Source organism: Crinia signifera, chromosome 6 (assembly GCF_055691185.1).
Source record: "Crinia signifera chromosome 6, ASM5569118v1, whole genome shotgun sequence".
In the NCBI taxonomy this organism is placed as follows: Eukaryota; Metazoa; Chordata; class Amphibia; order Anura; family Myobatrachidae; genus Crinia; species Crinia signifera.
In genome coordinates, this window is record NC_139222.1 from 125,332,443 (window position 1) to 125,344,002 (window position 11,560).

General features: G+C 43.1%; 1 protein-coding gene across 2 annotated transcripts in view; it reads right to left on the minus strand.

Moving 5' to 3' along the window:
* LOC146008105 (embryonic polyadenylate-binding protein) overlaps window positions 1–11,560 on the minus strand; it is a 155,314-nt gene that overhangs the window by 48,490 nt on the left and 95,264 nt on the right. The gene's annotated exons all lie outside the window — the stretch shown is intronic.

Below are 11,560 nucleotides of genomic sequence, written 5' to 3' on the forward strand. Positions count from 1 at the left end.
GTCCCATTTCAAGCTACATACCGGCTGAAAATGGTATGTGTCATCTTGTATTACTATTTCTGCCCCGGTGTGTTATGGCACGCATTTACCACTACACTTGGAGCAAGTTATATATGGCTCTATAAATGCTGGCCATAAGGATTGCCCATTAAGCACTATGTGTATTTATATTTTTCTAGTTTATTTGTTAAACCACTAACGTGGACGTCTGTGGTCAAGCAGCTTCATCTCAAGCTACATATTGGCTGAAACTGGTATGTGTAAACCCTAGATTTGACCCCTACCCACAACATTTAAATTTTCGTTAGGACTATATTAACATTTTTTTATCTACTCATAGGACCCCCCCCCCCCTTTTTGTTTCAAAAGTCCTATACCTCTGCAGGACAGAGGTTTTATCTGAACTAACGTGGTTAGTTCTCTTATCTGCTCAGCATCCATACCCAGCTGTTAATGTTGGAAGAATCTCTTATGCTTGGCACTGTCCAGACTCGGTATGTAAAACACACCATTTTCTCGCTTTCACGTTTATGGTGCTATAAGTTATATCACTTAGTAGAACCCACACTTGAACTAGGGGAATATAGATTTATTGAATCACCCCAGTCCGCTTATCTTCTTATCTCACATGGTCTCACCCCCCCGCTTTTTCATATATTGCAATTCGTTATAGACATTCACGGATATATTCGTCTCTCTTTGGATCTTTTTAATAATTCCACACTAAGATGGGACGTTTGCTAGCCTTGTTGCTCTCTCTTTTTCTGCCTCAACATCTCACCGGACCTTGCTCACATCCATCCTCTATTGGATCTTCCTCACTTTATATGATGTTTCTCTCACATCCATCCTCCGTTGGATCTTCTTCACTCTTATGTTCCTCTTTCCACCCTTCTAGCTAATGATGATCTTCATCTTCATTACCGTCCCAAATAGGGACTTATAAACATATACATGCCTAATTATATCACTCACGGCTTATTTTTCACCACTTAGATTCACATTCAGATCTTCATTTTTGCCCCTGATGAAGTCCTAAGGGACGAAACGCGTAGGGTTTCGTTTGTTAAAGAAGCATATTCTATGTTGAAGTCGGATCTACTTCCTGTCATTTACTTGAAAAACATCTTATCCGAATCTGGAATCCATATGACTGTCTTTGTTTTTATTGAAAAACTATTCCATTTTTATTGTTAAGAAAAGTCTGAATAAATGTACATTTTATATACCAATGTATGACGATTAATTGGTGAATAGAGCGCACATCTATCTCTTTATTCCTATTCTTCCCATCTAGTACCTATATTAACAGCTAGGTACGATAGAAGTGCAGCCCACTACACGGCGCGGAAAAAGGATCACTAAACCCCATTCTTCTTTAATATATATATATATAGATAGATGTATAGATAGATAGATAGATAGATAGATAGAGATAGCCAAATATCTATATATTAGATATATATCTATAGATATATATATCTATAGATATAGTCCAAATTTGATATAGGAAGCAAAGGGCGTCACTCGGAGATGTAAACTTGAAGTATTTATTCAGTCATAGAAGAACAATCCAACAATTGTTTTGAGCGTATATGCTCGTCCTCAGGGATAGTTCACAAGTGTACACAGTGCTATATTTATACCAACAGTCACTCCTCCTACAAATCAAATTAAAAGCAATGATGCTCACCTGTGTTCTTAAGGAAACCACGCAGGTTCAACTCCGTCCGGCTCAGTTCGATGTTACAGCGCATGACATCACACATGGCGTGCCCTAACTGAGGCCATCGCCTAGCAACGGCATGCAGCGCGTCCCATGTTATCTGGTTACCTGACTTCCGCCGAACCTGGTCTATTTCAATTATACATTTTATGATAAAAGTGCTTTTTAGTGTCATAGTGTAACAATATATAACACACACACACAAATAAACGTACATATTTAAAAACAGTATGCTGAAATATCCCCATCAAGGGCTTGTAACATTGTACTTAAAGTAGATTGCTATTCATAGCATAAGACATATTGTAACATCCTAATCAAGGTTTTCCCAATACTTAGTATTTTACAACTTCATATATTTTTTATCTTTATATAGAACGCATCTAACCGCTCCCAAAAAACAATGCAAACCTGTATATTCATTTAAACCTTTGGTGCAAGTGCATCCAATTTGTATATCCACTTGCATTCAATCTGGATCAACTGCTTGCTACGATTTCCCCCTCTAATGGATAAGGGTACATGGTCTACTATTTTGGACCTAATGCTCACAACACTGTGGCCTTTCTGTACACAGTGTCGGGCTACTGGTTGATCACTGGTGCCAGTATGGATAGCAGCTCTAATTGCCAAACGGTGATTGGCCATCCTTTCTTTGAACTGACATGCTGTCTTGCCAACATAGTACAAACCACATGGGCAAGACAGAACATATACCACGAATTTAGTTGTACATGTGACAGGATGGCGTATAGCCAACTTCTTGACCGTGTATGGATGGGTGATGTATAAGCATTGCACTACAAGTTGTGGATATATATATATATATATATATATATATATATATATATATATATATATAGAAGACGAAATATCCGGCACTCCAATTTATATAACTTTGTCCAAATGCTCAGGTGCCCTCATTGAGCCATAGGTCCATGTAGAGAAAGAAATATATGCGGCACTCAGGAGTCTTTCATATAAATAGACGAATTTTATTCCAGTCCAACATGTTTCGGGAGTATATACTCCCGTCGTCAGGGATAAAATACAATACAAAACATCCAAACTTTATTCATCACTGAACAGTGCCTCCACCAATGGGCAGCCAAGTCAAATCAGTGAGAGCACCTGTCAACCCCTGTGAACACGGGCTAAGTGGCCCGCCCTCTGGGAGAACAGGTGTCCGGCTGATTAACTTGGCTAGTACAAACCAAACACATCTACAACCTAAATTAATAAAAAACCAAATACCAAGTATCAAGAAAAAAATAGAAAAATAAAAAAATAAAAAAATTGCAAATTTGTACAGCAGAGACATATCTATCACTGGTGCAGTATAGTTAAAGTGACTAAATAATGAAGATACATCAGATCAACTTAATGTATACAGTCATAATAAAACGAATCAGCAAAAGCATAGGAGGATCAAAAAAAATATATTAAACACATAATATGATGGGACTCATAAAAAACAGTGCATTCCTAGTTTTTCATTAAGGCCCCGTGGTGCTAGCGTATCAAGCTTCATTATCCAACGGCTCTCACAGCGAAGTAGCAGCTTCCCTCTATTACCACCTCGCCTCAAAGGGGGGATGTGATCTATAATTTTAGTGCGCATACTGGATACAGAGTGACCTGCATCAAGAAAATGGCGAGGTACTGGCAAGTCAGTAGTGCCAGTTAATAGAGCCGATCTAATTGAGGCTCTGTGGTTCGCCATACGTTCTCTAAAACTTGTTTCAGTTTTGCCCACATAGACATATCCACATGGACAATATAAAAGATATACAATGTATTTCGATGTACATGTGAGAACATGTTGTATATCATATTTTTTGCCACTATGAGGGTGTAAAAATTGTTTGCCCACCAATAAGGAACTGCAGGTGGTACATCCAACACATCGGTAACATCCCGGGGGTTTAGACATAAAATGTGTCGGTTTTGCAGATTTAGTCAGGTCAGTTACATCCAGCCTGACAAGTCTGTCACGAATGTTAGAGGCTCTAGAATATGCCGGCATTAAATGAGCCTTGTTCAATGTCGGCAGATTTCTATCGGTATTGACTATGGGCCAAACCCTCTTCACAAATTTAGTCAAAGTGGGGCTATTGTTAGTGTATTGGTTTACCCAAGGTATATTAATTTGGGTACGGGTATTTTTTTGATCCTCCTATGCTTTTGCTGATTCGTTTTATTATGACTGTATACATTAAGTTGATCTGATGTATCTTCATTATTTAGTCACTTTAACTATACTGCACCAGTGATAGATATGTCTCTGCTGTACAAATTTGCAATTTTTTTATTTTTCTATTTTTTTCTTGATACTTGGTATTTGGTTTTTTATTAATTTAGGTTGTAGATGTGTTTGGTTTGTACTAGCCAAGTTAATCAGCCGGACACCTGTTCTCCCAGAGGGCGGGCCACTTAGCCCGTGTTCACAGGGGTTGACAGGTGCTCTCACTGATTTGACTTGGCTGCCCATTGGTGGAGGCACTGTTCAGTGATGAATAAAGTTTGGATGTTTTGTATTGTATTTTATCCCTGACGACGGGAGTATATACTCCCGAAACATGTTGGACTGGAATAAAATTCGTCTATTTATATGAAAGACTCCTGAGTGCCGCATATATTTCTTTCTCTATATATATATATATATATATATATATATATATATATAGATAGATAGATAGATAGATAGATAGAAAGATAGATAGATAGATGGCTATATCCACATCTATATATAGATATTGAAGTACCAACACACTCACCATTCCTATGAATGGGGTGCAAACAGCACCCACTTCCCAGGTTGGGGTGCAGTGGCCAGTGACCACACACTCTAGTAAATACAAAACACAGGGGGCCCAGCACTCACTACAACAAACTAACTCACCTTAACATTCAAATAATCAATTAAACAAATAATGGGCCCCCCGTGTTTTGTATTTACTAGAGTGTGTGGTCACAGGCCACTGCACCCCAACCTGGGAAGTGGGTGCGGTTTACACCCCATTTGTAGGAATGGCGAGTGTGTTGGTACTTCTGTATCTATATATTTGGGTTGATTTTTAATTAACCTCTGTTACTGTGATCATAGTTTTCTCATGCACCCTAGATAAGCTCATTTACCTGAAACCTGTGACAGCTGCCCCTTTAATACTAATTCAGGTGCTGTGTTTGGGATTGTTTCACCTTTAAAAGCCATAAGGTACTTGGCAGTTGAGCTTTAACCCAAGAAAAAAACACATGTTCATTTCGGCTATGATGTGTAAGCAGTTGCCAGATTCCTAAGAAAACCAGTCGTTAGTGTAGTACTTGCAGTGAAATGGGGTCCCTTGGCAATGAGCTGCAAGCTTAAAAGCTTTGATCAATTCATGAACTAAAACCCCATTATTTATTTATTTAATTGATTACTTGAATGTTAAGGTGAGTTAGTTTGTTGTAGTGAGTGCTGGGCCCCCTGTGTTTGTATCTATCTAGATTTGGGTGATGGCCTGGCACTCCCGCAGCTGGGTCCAACTACCCTGGTGCCCTCCAAGTCAGATAGGTAGGAAGATAGATGAGGCGGCACTCAAATGGGTTTTTTCAAAGTGTGTAATTGGCAGCAAAATAGGACCAACGTTTTGGGGTCTTTATCACCCCTTTGTCAAGGTGCAAGTGGAAATCAAAACCACTTGTTTTGATTTCTACTTGCACCTTGACAAAGGGGTGATAAAGACCCCGAAACGTTGGTCCTATTTTGCTGCTAATTACACACTTTGAAAAAACCCATTTGAGTGCCGCCTCATCTATCTTCCTACATACATACATATATACATATATATATATATATATATATATATATATGTATACATACATACACACACACACACACACATATATATATATATATTAGGATGATTAGGCACTCACTAAACACAAATAAGGTAAGTCCCTTACGTGAATATGACATCATTCACGGCGGCACTCAGGTAATGAAACACGGTACACAGTTGCTTAGATCCAGCAACTGTGTACCGTGTTTCATTACACGAGTGCCGCCGTGAATGATGTCATATATATATCTATAGATATCTATCTATAGATATCTATCTATCTATAGATATATATCTAGATATATCTATCTATCTATCTATCTATCTCTACTGATACAAGAAAGCAGCACTCAAGAGGCGGTTGTACAATGCAGAAAGTCTGTATTTAAGGACAAGCTTTCGGGGTATGACCCCCGTCAGAAGTAGCCTGGTGTTCCTGCAGCCAGTGTAGTCAGCATCCCTGTCAGATATGCTTTACTGAAACGCCCCCACTATCCATGCCAGCCCGAAGCATGGCGAGCACAGCATCCCATAATGCCTCAGTTCAACTTCAATAGCACACTAGGATACAAAACTCAATACAATGCCTGAACATCTTATATGCAAACTCATAGAACCATAACATGACAACACATGAACAGTACAACTTACTGAGCGTAAGGGAGGGATCGCTGTGTCATCGGAATGGGCTCAGAAAAAGGGGTTTGAACGGTAAGTGCTTACAAATATCCCCTTTTCTCATTCGTCCAGTCCGGTGACACAGCTCACGATGGGACGTTCACGAGCCGGTCCTTTGGGAGGGTACGCTCAGACTGACAGTTATCACTGCCCGTCCAAATGAAGCGTCCTCCGACGCGAAGTCAAGAAACCTGTAAAATTTGGTAAAGGTGTGAACAGAGGACCAAGTGGCAGCCCTACACAACTGCTCCGCTGTAGCCCCATGTCGCACAGCCCACGAGGAAGCAACTGACCTTGTGGTATGGGCATTGATCCGTGAAGGAACCGGTCTGCTTGCCTTACAGTAGGCAAAAGCAATAATTGATCTCTGATCTCAACCAACGAGCAATGGTTTGCTTTGAAGCAAGCCACCCAATCTTATGCACATCATACAGTACCAAAAGCAAATCAGATTTGCGAATGTCCTTTACCCTATCCACGTATATTCACAAGGCGCAAATCACGTCCAATTTCTTTAATTTGTCCCTATTTCTTACCCCTTCAGGTGGGGAAAACACCAGATGAACAATGTCCTGGTTTAAATGAAATGAAGACACTACCTTAGGTAGAAACATAGGTACTGTTCGAAGCACAGCCCTATCATCATGAAAAAACAAAAATGGTGACTTGCAGGACAAGGCACCCAACTCTGACACACGCCTAGCCAAGGCAATTGCCAACCAAAAAGTAAATTTCCAAGAAACATATTTGAGATCAGCCGATCTTAGTGTTTTAATAGGAAGATTTTGCAATACAGACAGAACTGGAGATAAATCCCAAGGTGCTACAGGCTGTCTGTATGGAGGTTTAAGTCTGGTTACGCCCTGTAAGAAGGTCTGAACCTTGGGTAACCTTGTTTGAAAGAAATTTGACAATGCAGATAACTGTACCTTTAAGGACTGAAAACTAAGTCCGGCAGAGAAACCATCCTGCAAGAATTCCAAAAGTCTCGAAACCTAGACGTGTGAACTCTGACGTTCACACCACCTGATGTAGATCTTCCAGACCCGTTGGTAATTGGCTGCTGGCACAGGCTTGCGAGCACTGAGAATGGTCTGTATAACCGCATCTGAAAACCCCTTCTTTTTTAATAAGGAGGTTTCATAAGCCACGGCATCAAATTGAGACGAGCTAGGTCCAGATGTAGAAACGGCCCTTGCTTTAGCAAATCCGGTCAAAGAGGCAGAAGCCAAGAGTCCGTTGACAACCTCAGTATGTCGGAGTACCACGACCTCCTGCGCCAATCCAGTGCAATCACTATAGCTTGCACACCCTGGCCCTTCAGTCTCTTCAGTACCCTCGGGATCATTGGAAACGGAGGAAATATGTAGATCAGGTTGAAACACCAAGGAATCGTCATGGCATCCACCGCCCAAGCTGACGGGTCCCTTGACAGGGAACAAAACCTCGGTACCTGACAGTTGCTCCTTGACGCCATTAGATCTATCTTTGGTAGCCCCCAGCGGTCCACAATCTCCTTGAAAACTTCCTGATGAAGTGCCCATTCTCCCTCTAGCAAATCCGCCCTGCTGAGGAAACCCGCTTCCACATTCCGGATCCCCGGAATGAACACCGCTGACAATACAGGAATATTGAATTCCGCCCAGGTGAAAATCTGCAATACTTCCTTCATTGACATCTTATTGCGAGTTCCACCCTGGTGATTCAGGTAAGCCACTGTTGTGGCATTGTCAGACTGAACTCGTAGCGGTGATCCTTTCAGAAATTCTTCTGCTCGACACAAGGCATTTGAGACTGCCTGAAGTTCCAGGATATTGATCGGAAGCCTGGATTCTTCACCAACCCCTGAGACTGGCATCGGTCCTAATGACCAGCAAATCCCAGGAGCAAAGGGAACGCCCCAGCTGTAGAGTCTCTACATCTGTCCACCAGTTCAGGGATTCTCTCGACTCCAGAGTCAGAACTAAATTTTCCTGCTTCATAGTCTTTGCGTTCCCCGACCAGTACAACAGGATGTTCCACTGAAAAATCCTCTAATGGAATCTGGCAAACTGAAGTGTCTCGAACGTTGCCACCATTTTCCCAAGCAATCGTACTCCCTGCCATACTGTTGGTGCAGGAGCTTGTAAGATTGTCAGCACCATCTGACGAGTCTCCACTGCCTTGGGTCGTGGTAGAAACACCCTGTGAAGGTGTGTGTCCAAAATCACCCCGAGAAATTGCAGACTCTGCGTGGGTGTCAAATGAGACTTGGGGAGATTTAGCACCCAGCCCTGATCTCGTAAGAATTGTGTTGCGATGCTCAGATGTTCCTGAAGCTTCTCCGCCGACTCCGCCTTGAATAAAAGGTCATCCAGATGAGGTCTAATTACTATTCCTTTCAGCCTGAGGGCTGCAGCCATGACCGCCATCACTTTTGTGAATACCCTCGGAGCCGTTGCTAGACCAAACGGCAGAGCTTGAAATTGCCAATGGTTCTCTCCAATTGCAAACCCGAGTAGAGGCTGATGTTCCTTGTAAATGGGTACATGGAGGTATGCATCCTGAATGTCCACAGATGCCACAAACTCTCCCAGCTCTATGCTTAAGAGCACCGAGCGCAGGGTCTCCATGCAAAAATGATCGATCCATAAATGAAGATTTAAAGACTTTAAATTTAGAATAGGTCTGAAAGACCCGTCTGGTTTGGGGACTAAGAAAAGGATTGAATAAAATCCCTTCTCCCTTTTCTCCTGAGGTACCGAGACCACTACCCCTTTCTTTTTGAGTGACAAAGCTGCCCCCAGAAGGGCGGACCTCAGAGATGCGGTCCGTGGTAAAGGAGTAGGAAGAAATCTCTTTGGAGGAATGCCCCTGAGATTTATCCGGTTACCTTCGGAAACAATGGAATAGACCCAAGGATCCCCTGTGGAGTCTTTCCACCTGTCCCGAAACTGCAGGAGGCGACCCACCACTCTAAACCCAGAACAGGGAGCCCTCGCCCCGTCATGCAGAGGACTTATCCTTACCTTTTGCTGCATGTTTCTTTTAAAGGCCCCAAACCGTGATTTGGGGTTCTTTCCTCTACTGGCCTGGAATCTACCACGCCCCTGCCTGTCCTCTGTTAGACGCTTCGCCATGAAAGGACGAGCGAAAACTCCAAACTAAGATCCTGTAGATTTAGCCGCAGTTGGGAGAAATGTACTCTTTCCACCCGTAGCCTGTTTTATAATGGCTTCCAGTTCTGCCCCAAATAGTAACTCGCCCTTAAAAGGAAAAGTTTCAAGGGAATTTTTTGATTCGCTAGCTGCCTCCCATGCCTTTAGCCAAAGTGCTCGTCTAGCTGTAACTGAGGTAGCGGAGACCCTAGACGCCATCTTAGCGCCTTCCCCACCAGCCTCACAAATGTACTCTGCAGCACATCTCAACTTTTCAGTCAATGTAAAAGCTTCTGAATTATGGTGGAGCTGGCTGCTTAGAGTCTCCGGCCACTTGATCATTGCTTTAGCAACCCAAGCAGAAGCAATAATGGGATGCAGCGTGAAACCCACGCCTTCAAAAATGAAGACAACCTTCCACTTTTTTTATCCACGGGATTTTTAAAGGCCGCACCCCCTTGCACTGGCAAGGCTGTGGATTTAGATAATCTGGCCACGGATGCATCTACCAATGGAACTTTTTCCCATAACTTTACATGTTCCTCCGGCATGGGGTACATATAAGCATATTTCTTAGACATTAATAATCTCTTGTCAGGGGTTTTCCCTGCTTCACCCAGCAAGGAAACCATCCCTTCATCAGAAAGAAAACAAACAGGGTCCCTGCGACTCTTTTTAAATACACAGTGCACAGGGGCTTTTTCTTCCTCAGAAAGATTTAAAGCCTGCTTCACAGCCAAAATCAAATCCTCAATACTCGGAACCGAAGCTTCAGCATCACTCCGGTTCCAACCCAAATCCTCCTCACATACACCATCATCATCAGAATCCAAATTCAATAGAGGTGGTGTAGAAAAAGGGTGTCTATGAACAATATCCTCAGAGGATTTGATAAACTGCTCCATCAACAATGTCATTTTATGAACACCCTGAGCAGTGTCTTGCATAGCTTGCAACAAAACAGGGTCCCTTTGAGCCGGGGTAACCGACCCCACAGAAGTCTGAGAAGGGATATGGCCAGGAGACCCTAACAAGGAATCCTTTTGCCTATTTAAAGCCTTTGTTAAGGCATTCATGAACCTGCCTAAAGCAGCAGCCCAAGCTGGTTCAGCTACCTCAGACCATGGGGCCTGCAACCCACTGGGAACAGAGTCACATGAAGGGCACAATTCCTCCTGGTACCCCTGTTCACATGTTAATTTAACATCACATTTCTTGTAGTAAATAAACATGTCCCGTGCTCCCTCCTCCAATGCAGCAGAAGTGCACCCTTCAGTCATGTTAACAAACACAATGCAAAATGCCAGGCAAAGCACAGAATAATGTATCAGTGTACTTATCTGTGCTGTTTCTGCTGCCAGCGATCAGCGAGGGAAGTGCTTTCCAGGGGAGGCTGTAGTCTGTGTTAGAAATCCACCATGTTCAGCTCCGCAGAGTGGAGAGAAAGGGCGCCAATGCACAGTGCAGAAAGAGACCAAGCCGGATAGGACACCCCCGGAGCCCAGGAAAACCTCTTTAGCTGAGAGGTTAAGCGCTGTGCAGAGGGAGCAGCAGCTTCCCTCTGCACACAGAGAGCTGAAAGTACGTAATTCTGTCAGCCTCTGCTGCGCTCTGTGTGTGAACTTCAGTATGAAGTAACACACTGAAAAACCTGCTCTAACTAGTAAATTAATAAAATAATAAAAACCTAACTAGTCTAAAAGAAATTCCAAAGGGAAAAAAAAGTGCAGTTGCAGCGCAGCACCCACTCCTGTGTCAACAAACTGAAGCATTATGGGATACAGAAGGGCGGTGCCTGCTCCCAAGGAATTGAAGCATAGGTGCCTGACTCCTGTGGACCCCTCCTACATCCCATCGTGAGCTGTGTCACCGGACTGGACGACAGAGAAATACATGTAAAGTAATCCTAGTCCGCTCGGCTCGCTGTGCTCGCCACACTTTATAAAATCAACTTCACGCCTACGTGGATATTGGGGGTTTGAACAGGTCTGGGGGACGCGTAACGCGTGCGCTTGCCACGCTTCGGGATGGCATGGATAGTGGGGGTTTGAAAAGGAGCATCTCCCTGAAGCGGACACGGGCAGGGTTGCCGTACCCTGCCGCAATAATACTGAGATGTACCTGCATCTCTGACAGATGGAGCACCTCTCAGCCGGTGCCCGCATGATCCCCTCTCTGCCGGCGTCTGCAAGCGC